The sequence below is a fragment of the Gorilla gorilla genome, chromosome 23 (genome assembly GCF_029281585.2).
Source record: "Gorilla gorilla gorilla isolate KB3781 chromosome 23, NHGRI_mGorGor1-v2.1_pri, whole genome shotgun sequence".
Taxonomy (NCBI): domain Eukaryota; kingdom Metazoa; phylum Chordata; class Mammalia; order Primates; family Hominidae; genus Gorilla; species Gorilla gorilla.
In genome coordinates this window covers 51,423,378-51,439,577 of record NC_086018.1, presented here as the reverse complement: position 1 = coordinate 51,439,577, position 16,200 = coordinate 51,423,378, and positions in this window count along the sequence as shown.

The window sequence follows — 16,200 nt, the reverse complement described above, 5'->3', positions numbered from 1 at the left end:
AATATCTACACCGCCATCTGTATGAACATGGAAATATCCACACCGCTATTGGTATGAACATGGAAATATCTACACAGCTATCTGCATATACATGGAAATATCTACACAGATTTCTCTATAAATATGGAAATAACTACAGTGCTAGCTCTATAAACTTTGAAATATCTACACCGCCATCTGTATGAACATGGAAATATCGACACCGCCATCTGTACAAACATGGACATATCAACAAAGCCATCTGTATTAAGATGGAAATATCTACACCTCTCTCTGTATAAACATGGAAATATCTGCCCAACTATCTGTATAAACATGGAAATATCTATACCGCTATCTGCATAAACATGGAAATATCTACACCGCCATCTCTATGAACATGGAAATATCTACACCGCTAACTGTATGAACATGGAAATATCTACACCGCTATCTGTATGAACATGGAAATATCTACACCGTCATCTGTATGAACATCGAAATATCTACACCGCAATCTGTATGAACATGGAAATATCTACACCGCTATCTGTTCGAACATGGAAATATCTACACCGCTATCTGTATGAACATGCAAATATCTACACAGCTATCTGTATATCAATGGAAATATCTACATTGCTATCTCTATAAATATGGAAATATCTACACTGCTATCTGTATGAACATGAAAATATCTACACAGCCACCTGTACAAACATGGAAATATCTACACTGCCATCCGTACGAACATGGAAGTATCTACACCGCCATCTGTATGAACATGTAAATATCTACACCGCTAACTGTATGAACATGGAAATATTTACACCGGTATCTGTGTGAACATGGAAATATCTACACCACTGTCTGTATGAACATGGAAATATCTACACCGCTATCCGTATGAACATGGAAATATCTACACCGCTATCTGTAAGAACATGCAAATATGTACACAGCTATCTGTATATCAATGGAAATATCTACACTGCTATCTTTATAAACATGGAAATAACTACACTGCTATCTGTATAAACATGGAAATATCTACACTGCCATCTCTATGAACATGGAAATATCTACAGTGCCATTTGTATGAACACGGAAATATCTCCACCGCCATCTCCATGAACATGGAAATATCTACACCGCCATCTGTATCAACATGGAAATATCTTCACCGCTATCTGTATGAACATGGAAATATCTACACCACCATTTGTATGAACATGGAAATATCTACAAAGCCATCTGTATGAACATGGAAATATCTTCACCGCTATCTGTGTAAACATGGAAATGTCTACACCGCTATCTGTGTTAACATGGAAATATCTACATCGCCATCTGTGTAAACATGAAAATATCTACTCCTCCATCTCTATAAACATGGAAATATCTACACCGCCATCTGTATGAACATATAAATATCTACACCGTCATCTCTATAAACGTGGAAATACCTACACCGCTATCAGTATGAACTTGGAAATATCTACACTGCTATCTGTATAAAATTGAAATTATCTACAACACTATCTCCATAAACATGGAAATATCTACACTGTTATCTGTATAAACATGGAAATATCTACACTGCTATCTGTTTAAACATGGAAATATCTTCACCGCTATCTGTATAAACATGGAAATATCTACACCGCTATCAGCATAAACATGGAAATATCTACACTGCCATTCGTACGAACATGGAAATATCTACACGGCCATCTGTATGAACATGACAATATCTACACCGCCACCAGTATGAACATGGAAATATCTACACCGCTAACTGTATTAACATGGAAATATCTACATCGCTATCTGTATGAACATGGAAATATCTACACCGCCATCTCTATAAACGTGAAAATATCTACACCGCTATCGGTATGAACTTGGAAATATCTACACTGCTATCTGTATAAAATTGAAATTATCTACACCACTATCTCCATAAACATAGAAATATCTACACTGTAATCTGTATAAACATGGAAATATCTACACTGCTATCTGTATAAACATGGAAATATCTTCACCGCTATCTGTATAAACATGGAAACCCCTACAACGCTGTCTCTATAAACTTGGAAATAACTACACCACTATCTCTATAAACATGGAAATATATACACAGCTAACTAAATGAACATGGAAATATCTACACCGCTATCTGTATGAACATGGAAATATCTTCACCGCTATCTGTATAAACATGGAAATATTTACAACGCTGTCTCTATAAACTTGGAAATAACTACACCACTATCTCTATAAACATGGAAATATCTACACCACTAACTGTATGAACATGGAAATATCTACACCGCTATCTGTATGAACATGGAAATATCTACACCGCTATCTGTATGAACATGGAAATATCTACACCGCTATCTGTATGAACATGGAAATAGCTACACAGCTATCTGTATATCAATGGAAATATCTACACTGCTATCTCTATAAACATGGAAATAACTACACTGCTATCTGTATAAACATGGAAATATCTACACCGCCATCTCTATGAACATGGAAATATCTACACTGCCATTTGTATGAACATGGAAATATCTACACCGCCATCTCTATGAACATGGAAATATCTACACCGCCATCTGTATGAACATGGAAATATCTACACCGCCATCTGTATGAACATGGAAATATCTTCACCACCATCTGTATGAACATGGATATATCTACACAGGCATCTGGATGAACATGGAAATATCTACACAGCTATCTGCATATACATGGGAATATCTGCCCAACTATCTGTATAATCATGGAAATATCCGCACCGCTATCTGTATAAACATGGAAATATCTACACCGCTATCTGCATAAACATGGAAATATCCACACTGCTATCTGTGTAAACATGGAAATGTCTACACCGCTATCTGTGTAAACATGGAAATATCTACACCACCATCTGTGTAAACATGAAAATATCTACACCGCCATCTCTATAAACATGGAAATATCTACACCGCCGTCTGTATGAACATGGAAATATCTACACCGCCATCTCTATAAACGTGGAAATATCCACACCGCAATCTGTATGAACTTGGAAATATCTACAGTACTCTCGGTATAAAATTGAAATTATCTACACCACTATCTCTATAAACATGGATATATCTACTCTGCTATCTGTATAAACATGGAAATTTCTACACCACTATCTGTATAAACATGGAAATATCTTCACCGCTATCTGTATAAACATGGAAATATCTACAGCGCTGTCTCTATAAACTTGGAAATAACTACACCACTATCTATATAAACATGGAAATATCTAGACCGCCATCTCTATAAACATGGAAATATCTACAAAGCCATCTGTATAAACATGGAAATATCTATACCGCTATCTGCATACACATGGAAATATCTACACCACCATCTCTATGAACATGGAAATATCTACACCGCCATCTGTACAAACATGGACATATCTACAAAGCCATCTTTATTAAGACGGAAATATCTACACCGCTATCTGTATAAACATGGAAATATCTGCCCAAGTATCTGTACAAAGATGGAAATATCCGCACCGCTATCTGTATAAACATGGAAATATCTACACCGCCATCTCTGTGAACATGGAAATATCTACACGGCCATTTGTATGAACATGGAAATATGTACACCGCCATCTCTATGAACATGGAAATATCTACACCGCCATTTGTATGAACATGGAAATATCTACACCGCCATCAGTATGAACATGGAAATATCTACACCGCCATCTCTATAAATGTGGAAATATCTACATCGCTATCTGTGTGAACTTGGAAATATCTACACTGCTCTCAGTATAAAATTGGAATTATCCACACCACTATCTCTATAAACAAGGAAATATCTACACAGCTATCTGTATAAACATGGAAATATCTGCCCAGCTATCTGTATAAACATGGAAATATCTACACTGCTATATGCATAAACATGGAAATATCCACACCGCTATCTGTGTAAACATGGAAATGTCTACACCGCTATCTGTGTAAACATGCAAATATCTACACCGCCATCTGTGTAAACATGAAAATATCTACACCGCCATCCCTATAAACATGGAAATATCTACACCACCATCTTTATGAACATGGAAATATCTATACCGCTATCTGCATAAACATGGAAATATCTACACCGCCATCTCTATGAACATGGAAATATCTACACCGCCATCTGTACGAACATGGAAATATCTATACCGCCATCTCTATGAACATGTAAATATCTACACCGCAATCTGTATGAACATGGAAATATCTACACCGCTAACTGTATGAACATGGAAATAGCTACACCGTTATCTGTATGAACATGAAAATATCTACACCGTTATCTGTATGAACATGGAAATATCTACACCGCTATCTGTATGAACATGGAAATATCTACAACGCTATCTGTATGAACATGCAAATATCTACACAGCTATCTGTATATCAATGGAAATATCTACACTGCTATCTCTATAAACATGGAAATAACTACACTGCTATCTGTATAAACATGGAAATATCTACACCACCACCTGTATGAACACGGAGATATCTACACTGCCATCTGCACGACCATGGAAATATCTACACCGCCATCTGCATGAACATGTAAATATCTACACCACCATCTGTATGAACATGGAAATATCTACACCGCTAATTGTATGAACATCGAAATATCTACACCGCTATCTGTATGAACATGGAAATATCTACACCGCTATCTGTGTGAACATGGAAATATCTACACCGCTATCTGTATGAACATGGAAATATCCACACCGACCTCTGTATGAACATGGAAATATCTACAACGCTATCTCTATGAACATGCAAATATCTACACAGCTATCTGTATATCAATGGAAATACCTACACTACTATCTCTATAAACATGGAAATAACTACATTGCTATCTGTATATACATGGAAATATCTACACCGCCATCTCTATGAACATGGAAATATCTACACCGCCATTTGTATGAACATGGAAATATCTACACCGCCATCTCTATGAACATGGAAATATCTACACTGCCATTTGTATGAACATGGAAATATCTACACCGCCATCTGTATGAACATGGAAATATCTTCACCGCCATCTGTATGAGCATGGATATATCTACACAGCTATCTGCATATACATGGAAATATCTACACAGTTTTCTCTATAAATATGGAAATAACTACAGCGCTATCTCTATAAACTTCGAAATATCTACACCGCCATCTGTATGAACATGGAAACATCTAAACCGCCATCTGTACGAACATGGACATATCTACACCGGCATCTGTATTAAGATGGAAATATCTACACCGCTATCTGTATAAACATGGAAATATCTGCCCAACTATCTGTATAAACATGGAAATATCCGCACCGCTATCTGTATTATCATGGAAATATCTACACCGCTATCTGCATAAACATGGATATATGCACACTGTTGTCTGTGTAAACATGGAAATGTCTACACCGCTATCTGTGTAAACAGGGAAATATCTACACCGCCATCTGTGTTAACATGGAAATATCTACACCGCCATCTCTGTAAACATGGAAATATCTACACCAACAACTTTATGAACATGGAAATATCTACACCGCCATCTCTATAAACGTGGAAATATCTACACCACTATCTGTATGAACTTGGAAATATCTACACTGCTATCTGAATAAAATTGAAATTATCTACACGACTATCTCTATAAACATGGAAATATCTACACTGTTATCTGTATAAACATGAAAATATGTACACTGCTATCTGTATAAACATGGAAATAACTTCACCGCTATCTGTATAAACATGGAAATATCTACAACGCTGTCTCTATAAACTTTGAAATAACTACACCACTATCTCTATAAACATGGAAATATCCTGACCGCCATCTCTATAAACATGGAAATATCTACACCACCATCTGTATTAACATGGAAATATCTATACCGCTGTCTGCATAAACATGGAAATAACTACACCGCCATCTCCATGAACATGGAAATATCTACACGGCCATGTGTACGAACATGGAAATATCTACACCGTCATCTGTATGAACATGGAAATATCTACACCGCTAACTGTATGACCATGGAAATATCTACACCGCTATCTGTATGAACATGGAAATATCTACACCGTTATCTGTATGAACATGGAAATATCTACACCGCTATCTGTATGAACATGGAAATATCTACACCGCTATCTGTACGAAGATGGAATTATCTACACCGCTATCTGTATGAACATGCAAATATCTACACAGCTATGTGTATATCAATGGAAATATCTACACTGCTATCTCTATAAACATGGAAATAACTACACTGCTATCTGTATAAACATGGAAATATCTACACCGCCATCTCTGTGAACATGGAAATATCTACAGGGCCATTTGTATGAACATGGAAATATGTACACCGCCATCTCTATGAACATGGAAATATCTACACCGCCATTTGTATGAACATGGAAATATCTACACCGCCATCAGTATGAACATGGAAATATCTACACCGCCATCTCTATAAACGTGGAAATATCTACATCGCTATCTGTGTGAACTTGGAAATATCTACACTGCTCTCAGTATAAAATTGGAATTATCCACACCACTATCTCTATAAACAAGGAAATATCTACACCGCTATCTGTATAAACATGGAAATATCTGCCCAGCTATCTGTATAAACATGGAAATATCTACACTGCTATATGCATAAACATGGAAATATCCACACCGCTATCTGTGTAAGCATGGAAATGTCTACACCGCTATCTGTGTAAACCTGGAAATATCTACACCGCCATCTGTGTAAACATGAAAATATCTACACCGCCATCCCTATAAACATGGAAATATCTACACCACCATCTGTATGAACATGGAAATATCTATACCGCTATCTGCATAAACATGGAAATATCTACACCGCCATCTCTATGAACATGGAAATATCTACACCGCCATCTGTACGAACATGGAAATATCTATACCGCCATCTCTATGAACATGTAAATATCTACACCGCAATCTGTATGAACATGGAAATATCTACACCGCTAACTGTATGAACATGGAAATATCTACACCGTTATCTGTATGAACATGAAAATATCTACACCGTTATCTGTATGAGCATGGAAATATCTACACCGCTATCTGCATGAACATGGAAATATCTACAACGCTATCTGTATGAACATGCAAATATCTACACAGCTATCTGTATATCAATGGAAATATCTACACTGCTATCTATAAACATGGAAATAACTACACTGCTATCTGTATAAACATGGAAATATCTACAGCCCCACCTGTTTGAACACGGAGATATCTACGCTGCCATCTGCACGACCATGGAAATATCTACACCGCCATCTGTATGAACATGTAAATATCTACACCACCATCTGTATGAACATGGAAATATCTACATCGCTCTCTGTATGAACTTGGAAATATCGACACTGCTCTCGGTATAAAATTGAAATTATCTACACCACTATCTGTATAAACATGGAAATATCTACACTGCTATCTGTATAAACATGGAAATATCTACACCGCTATCTGTATAAACATGGAAATATCTTCAGCGCTATCTGTATAAACATGGAAATATCTAGACCGCCATCTCTATAAACTTGGAAATATCTACACCACCATCTGTATAAACATGGAAATATCTATACCGCTATCTGCATAAACATGGAAATATCTACACCGCCATCTCTATGAACATGGAAATATCTACACCGCCATCTGTACGAACATGGAAATATCTACACCGCCATCTGTATGAACATGGAAATATCTACAAAGCCATCAGTATGAACATGGAAATATCTATACCGCTAACTGTATGAACATGGAAATATCTACACCGCTATCTGTATGAACGTGGAAATATCTACACCGTTATCTGTATGAACATGGAAATATCTACACCGCTATCTGTAGGAACATGGAAATATCTACACCGCTATCTGAACGAACATGGAAATATCTACACCACTATCTGTATGAACATGCAAATATCTACACAGCTATCTGTATTTCAATGGAAATATCTACACTGCTATCTCTATAATCATGGAAATAACAACACTGCTATCTGTAGAAACATGGAAATATCTACACCGCCACCTGTATGAACATGGAAATAACTACACTGCCATCCGTACGAAAATGGAAATATCTGCACTGCCATCTGTATGAACATGGAAATAACTACACTGCCATCTGTATGAACATGGAAATATCTACAACGCTAACTCTATGGACATGGAAATATCTACACCGCTATTGGTATGAACATGGAAATATCTACACCACATCCTGCAAGAACATGGAAATATCTACACCGCTATCTGTATGAATATGGAAATATCTACAACGCGATCTGTAGGAACATGGAAATATCTACACCGCTATCTGTATGAACATGCAAATATCTACACAGCTATCTGTATAAAATTGAAATTACCTACACCACTATCTCTATAAACATGGAAATAACTACACTGCTATCTGTATAAACATGGAAATATCTACACCGCCATCACTATGAACATGGAAATATCTACACTGCCATTTGTATGAACATGGAAATATCAACACCGCCATCTCTATGCACATGGAAATATCTACACCGCCATTTGTGTGAACCTGGAAATATCTACACCGCCATCTGTATGAACATTGAAATAACTTCACCGCCATCTGAATGAACTTGGATATATCTACACCGGCATCTGGATGAACCTGGAAATATCTACACCGCTATCTGCATGAACATGGAAATATGTACACAGCTATCTGCATATACATGGAAATACCTACACATATTGCTCTATAAATATGGAAATAACTACAGCGCTATCTCTATAAACTTCGAAATATCTACACCGCCATCTGTATGAACATGGAAATATCTACACCGCCATCTGTACGAACATGGACATATCTACACCGCCATCTGAATTAAGATGGAAATATCTACACCGCTATCTGTATAAACATGGAAATATCTGCCTATCTGTATAAACATGGAAATATCCGCACCGCTATCTGTATAAACATGGAAATATCTACACCGCTATCTGCGTAAACATGGAAATATCCACAACGCTATGTGTGTAAACATGGAAATGTCTACACCGCTATCTGTGTAAACATGGAAATATATGCACCGCCATCTGTGTAAACATGAAAATATCTACACCGCCATCCCCATAAACATGGAAATATCTACACCACCATCTGTATAAACATGGAAATATCTATATCGCTATCTGCATAAACATGGAAATATCTACACTGCCATCTCTATGAACATGTAAATATGTACACCGCCATCTGCATGAAGATGGAAATATCTACACCGCTAACCGCATGAACATGGAAATATCTACACCGCTATCTGTATGAACATGGAAATATCTACACCGCCATCTGTATGAACATGGAAATATCTACACCGCTATCAGTATGAATATGGAAATATCTACACCGCTATCTGTACGAACATGGAAATATCTACACCTCTATCTGTATGAACATGCAAATATCTACACAGTTATCTGTATATCAATGGAAATATCTACATTGCTATCTCTATAAACATGGAAATATCTACACTGCAATCTGTATGAACATGGAAATATCTACACCGCCACCTGTACGAACATGGAAATATCTAGACTGCCATCAGTACGAACATGGAAATATCTACACCGCCATCTGTATGAACATGGAAATATCCACACCGCTATTGGTATGAACATGGAAATATCTACACAGCTATCTGCATATACATGGAAATATCTACACAGATTTCTCTATAAATATGGAAATAACTACAGTGCTAGCTCTATAAACTTTGAAATATCTACACCGCCATCTGTATGAACATGGAAATATCGACACCGCCATCTGTACAAACATGGACATATCAACAAAGCCATCTGTATTAAGATGGAAATATCTACACCTCTCTCTGTATAAACATGGAAATATCTGCCCAACTATCTGTATAAACATGGAAATATCTATACCGCTATCTGCATAAACATGGAAATATCTACACCGCCATCTCTATGAACATGGAAATATCTACACCGCTAACTGTATGAACATGGAAATATCTACACCGCTATCTGTATGAACATGGAAATATCTACACCGTCATCTGTATGAACATCGAAATATCTACACCGCAATCTGTATGAACATGGAAATATCTACACCGCTATCTGTTCGAACATGGAAATATCTACACCGCTATCTGTATGAACATGCAAATATCTACACAGCTATCTGTATATCAATGGAAATATCTACATTGCTATCTCTATAAATATGGAAATATCTACACTGCTATCTGTATGAACATGAAAATATCTACACAGCCACCTGTACAAACATGGAAATATCTACACTGCCATCCGTACGAACATGGAAGTATCTACACCGCCATCTGTATGAACATGTAAATATCTACACCGCTAACTGTATGAACATGGAAATATTTACACCGGTATCTGTGTGAACATGGAAATATCTACACCACTGTCTGTATGAACATGGAAATATCTACACCGCTATCCGTATGAACATGGAAATATCTACACCGCTATCTGTAAGAACATGCAAATATGTACACAGCTATCTGTATATCAATGGAAATATCTACACTGCTATCTTTATAAACATGGAAATAACTACACTGCTATCTGTATAAACATGGAAATATCTACACTGCCATCTCTATGAACATGGAAATATCTACAGTGCCATTTGTATGAACACGGAAATATCTCCACCGCCATCTCCATGAACATGGAAATATCTACACCGCCATCTGTATCAACATGGAAATATCTTCACCGCTATCTGTATGAACATGGAAATATCTACACCACCATTTGTATGAACATGGAAATATCTACAAAGCCATCTGTATGAACATGGAAATATCTTCACCGCTATCTGTGTAAACATGGAAATGTCTACACCGCTATCTGTGTTAACATGGAAATATCTACATCGCCATCTGTGTAAACATGAAAATATCTACTCCTCCATCTCTATAAACATGGAAATATCTACACCGCCATCTGTATGAACATATAAATATCTACACCGTCATCTCTATAAACGTGGAAATGCCTACACCGCTATCAGTATGAACTTGGAAATATCTACACTGCTATCTGTATAAAATTGAAATTATCTACAACACTATCTCCATAAACATGGAAATATCTACACTGTTATCTGTATAAACATGGAAATATCTACACTGCTATCTGTTTAAACATGGAAATATCTTCACCGCTATCTGTATAAACATGGAAATATCTACACCGCTATCAGCATAAACATGGAAATATCTACACTGCCATTCGTACGAACATGGAAATATCTACACGGCCATCTGTATGAACATGACAATATCTACACCGCCACCAGTATGAACATGGAAATATCTACACCGCTAACTGTATTAACATGGAAATATCTACATCGCTATCTGTATGAACATGGAAATATCTACACCGCCATCTCTATAAACGTGAAAATATCTACACCGCTATCGGTATGAACTTGGAAATATCTACACTGCTATCTGTATAAAATTGAAATTATCTACACCACTATCTCCATAAACATAGAAATATCTACACTGTAATCTGTATAAACATGGAAATATCTACACTGCTATCTGTATAAACATGGAAATATCTTCACCGCTATCTGTATAAACATGGAAACCCCTACAACGCTGTCTCTATAAACTTGGAAATAACTACACCACTATCTCTATAAACATGGAAATATATACACAGCTAACTAAATGAACATGGAAATATCTACACCGCTATCTGTATGAACATGGAAATATCTTCACCGCTATCTGTATAAACATGGAAATATTTACAACGCTGTCTCTATAAACTTGGAAATAACTACACCACTATCTCTATAAACATGGAAATATCTACACCACTAACTGTATGAACATGGAAATATCTACACCGCTATCTGTATGAACATGGAAATATCTACACCGCTATCTGTATGAACATGGAAATATCTACACCGCTATCTGTATGAACATGGAAATAGCTACACAGCTATCTGTATATCAATGGAAATATCTACACTGCTATCTCTATAAACATGGAAATAACTACACTGCTATCTGTATAAACATGGAAATATCTACACCGCCATCTCTATGAACATGGAAATATCTACACTGCCATTTGTATGAACATGGAAATATCTACACCGCCATCTCTATGAACATGGAAATATCTACACCGCCATTTGTATGAACATGGAAATATCTACACCGCCATCTGTATGAACATGGAAATATCTTCACCACCATCTGTATGAACATGGATATATCTACACAGGCATCTGGATGAACATGGAAATATCTACACAGCTATCTGCATATACATGGGAATATCTGCCCAACTATCTGTATAATCATGGAAATATCCGCACCGCTATCTGTATAAACATGGAAATATCTACACCGCTATCTGCATAAACATGGAAATATCCACACTGCTATCTGTGTAAACATGGAAATGTCTACACCGCTATCTGTGTAAACATGGAAATATCTACACCACCATCTGTGTAAACATGAAAATATCTACACCGCCATCTCTATAAACATGGAAATATCTACACCGCCGTCTGTATGAACATGGAAATATCTACACCGCCATCTCTATAAACGTGGAAATATCCACACCGCAATCTGTATGAACTTGGAAATATCTACAGTACTCTCGGTATAAAATTGAAATTATCTACACCACTATCTCTATAAACATGGATATATCTACTCTGCTATCTGTATAAACATGGAAATTTCTACACCACTATCTGTATAAACATGGAAATATCTTCACCGCTATCTGTATAAACATGGAAATATCTACAGCGCTGTCTCTATAAACTTGGAAATAACTACACCACTATCTATATAAACATGGAAATATCTAGACCGCCATCTCTATAAACATGGAAATATCTACAAAGCCATCTGTATAAACATGGAAATATCTATACCGCTATCTGCATACACATGGAAATATCTACACCACCATCTCTATGAACATGGAAATATCTACACCGCCATCTGTACAAACATGGACATATCTACAAAGCCATCTTTATTAAGACGGAAATATCTACACCGCTATCTGTATAAACATGGAAATATCTGCCCAAGTATCTGTACAAAGATGGAAATATCCGCACCGCTATCTGTATAAACATGGAAATATCTACACCGCTATCTGCATAAACATGGAAATATCCATACCGCTATCTGTGTAAACATGGAAATGTCTACAGCGCTATCTGTGTAAACATGGAAATATCTACACCACCATATGTGTAAACATGAAAATATCTACACTGCCATCTCTATAAACATGGAAATATCTACACCGCCATCTGTATGAACATGGAAATATCTACACCGCCATCTCTATAAATGTGGAAATATCTACACCGCTATCGGTATGAACTTGGAAATATCTAAACTGCTATCTGTATAAAATTGAAATTATCTACCCCACTATCTGTATAAACATTTAAATATCTACACTGTTATCTGTATAAACATGGAAATATCAACACCGATATCTGTATAAACATGGAAATATCTTCACCGCTATCTGTATAAACATGGAAATATCTACAACGCTGTCTCTATAAACTTGGAAATAACTACACCACTATCTATATAAACATGGAAATATCTAGACCGCCATCTCTATAAACATGGAAATATCTACACCACCATCTGTATAAACATGGAAATATCTATACCGCTATCTGCATAAACATGGAAATATCTACACCGCCATCTCTATGAACATGGAAATATCTACACCGCCATCTGTACAAACATGGACATATCTACAAAGCCATCTATATTAAGATGGAAATATCTACACCGATATCTGTATGAACATGGAAATATCTACACCGCTATCTGTATGAACGTGGAAATATCTACACCGCTATCTGTATGAACATGGAAATATCTACACCGCTATCTGTATAAACATGGAAATAACTAAAGAGCTATCTGTATATCAATGGAAATATCTACACTGCTATCTCTATAAACATGCAAATAACTACACTGCTATCTGTATAAACATGGAAATATCTACACCGCCATCTCTATGAACATTGGAATATCTACAACGCCATTTGTATGAACATGGAAATATCTACACCGCCATCTCTATGAACATGGAAATATCTACACCGCCATTTGTATGAACATGGAAATATCTTCACCGCCATCTGTAGGAACATGGAAATATCTTCACCGCCATCTGTATGAACATGGATATATCTACACCGGCATCTGGATGAACATGGAAATATCTACACCGCTATCTGCATGAACATGGAAATATCTACACAGCTATCTGAATATACATGGAAATATCTGCACAGATTTCCCTATAAATATGGAAATAACTACAGCACTATCTCTATAAACTTGGAAATATCTACACCGTCATCTGTATGAACATGGAAATATCTACACCGTCATCTGTACAAACATGGAAATATCTACACTGCCATCTGTACAAACATGGACATATCTACACCGCCATCTGTATTAAGATGGAAATATCTACACCGCTATCTGTATAAAGATGGAAATATCTGCCCAACTATCTGTATAAACATGGAAATATCCGCACCACTATCTGTGTAAACATGGAAATGTCTACAGCGCTATCTGTGTAAACATGGAAATATCTACACCGCCATCAGTGTAAACATGAAAATAGCTACACCGCAATCCCCATAAACATGGAAATATCTACACCACAATCTGTATAAGCATGGAAATATCTATACCCCTATCTGCATAAACATGGAAATATCTACACCGCCACCTCTATGAACATGGAAATATCTACACCGCCATCTGTATGAACATGGAAATATCTACACCGTTATCTGTATGAACATGGAAATATCTACACCGCCATCTGTATGAACATGGAAATATCTTCACCACCATCTGTATGAACATGGATATATCTACACAGGCATCTGGATGAACATGGAAATATCTACACCGCTATCTGCATGAACATGGAAATATCTACACAGCTATCTGCATATACATGGGAATATCTGCCCAACTATCTGTATAATCATGGAAATACCCGCACCGCTATCTGTATAAACATGGAAATATCTACACCGCTATCTGCATAAACATGGAAATATCCACACTGCTATCTGAGTAAACATGGAAATGTCTACACCGCTATCTGTGTAAACATGGAAATATCTACACCGCCATCTGTGTAAACATGAAAATATCTACACCGCCATCTCTATAAACATGGAAATATCTACACCGCCGTCTGTATGAACATGGAAATATCTACACCGCCATCTCTATAAACGTGGAAATATCCACACCGCTATCTGTATGAACTTGGAAATATCTACAGTGCTCTCGGTATAAAATTGAAATTATCTACACCACTATCTCTATAAACATGGATATATCTACTCTGCTATCTGTATAAACATGGAAATATCTACACCACTATCTGTATAAACATGGAAATATCTTCACCGCTATCTGTATAAACATGGAAATATCTACAGCGCTGTCTATAAACTTGGAAATAACTACACCACTATCTATATAAACATGGAAATATCTAGACCGCCATCTCTATAAACATGGAAATATCTACACCACCATCTGTATAAACATGGAAATATCTATACCGCTATCTGCATAAACATGGAAATATCTACACCGCCATCTCTATGAACATGGAAATATCTACACCGCAATCTGTACAAACATGGACATATCTACAAAGCCATCTTTATTAAGACGGAAATATCTACACCGCTATCTGTATAAACATGGAAATATCTGCCCAACTATCTGTACAAAGATGGAAATATCCGCACCGCTATCTGTATAAACATGGAAATATCTACACCGCTATCTGCATAAACATGGAAATATCCACACCGCTATCTGTGTAAACATGGAAATGTCTACACCGCTATCTGTGTAAACATGGAAATATCTACACCACCA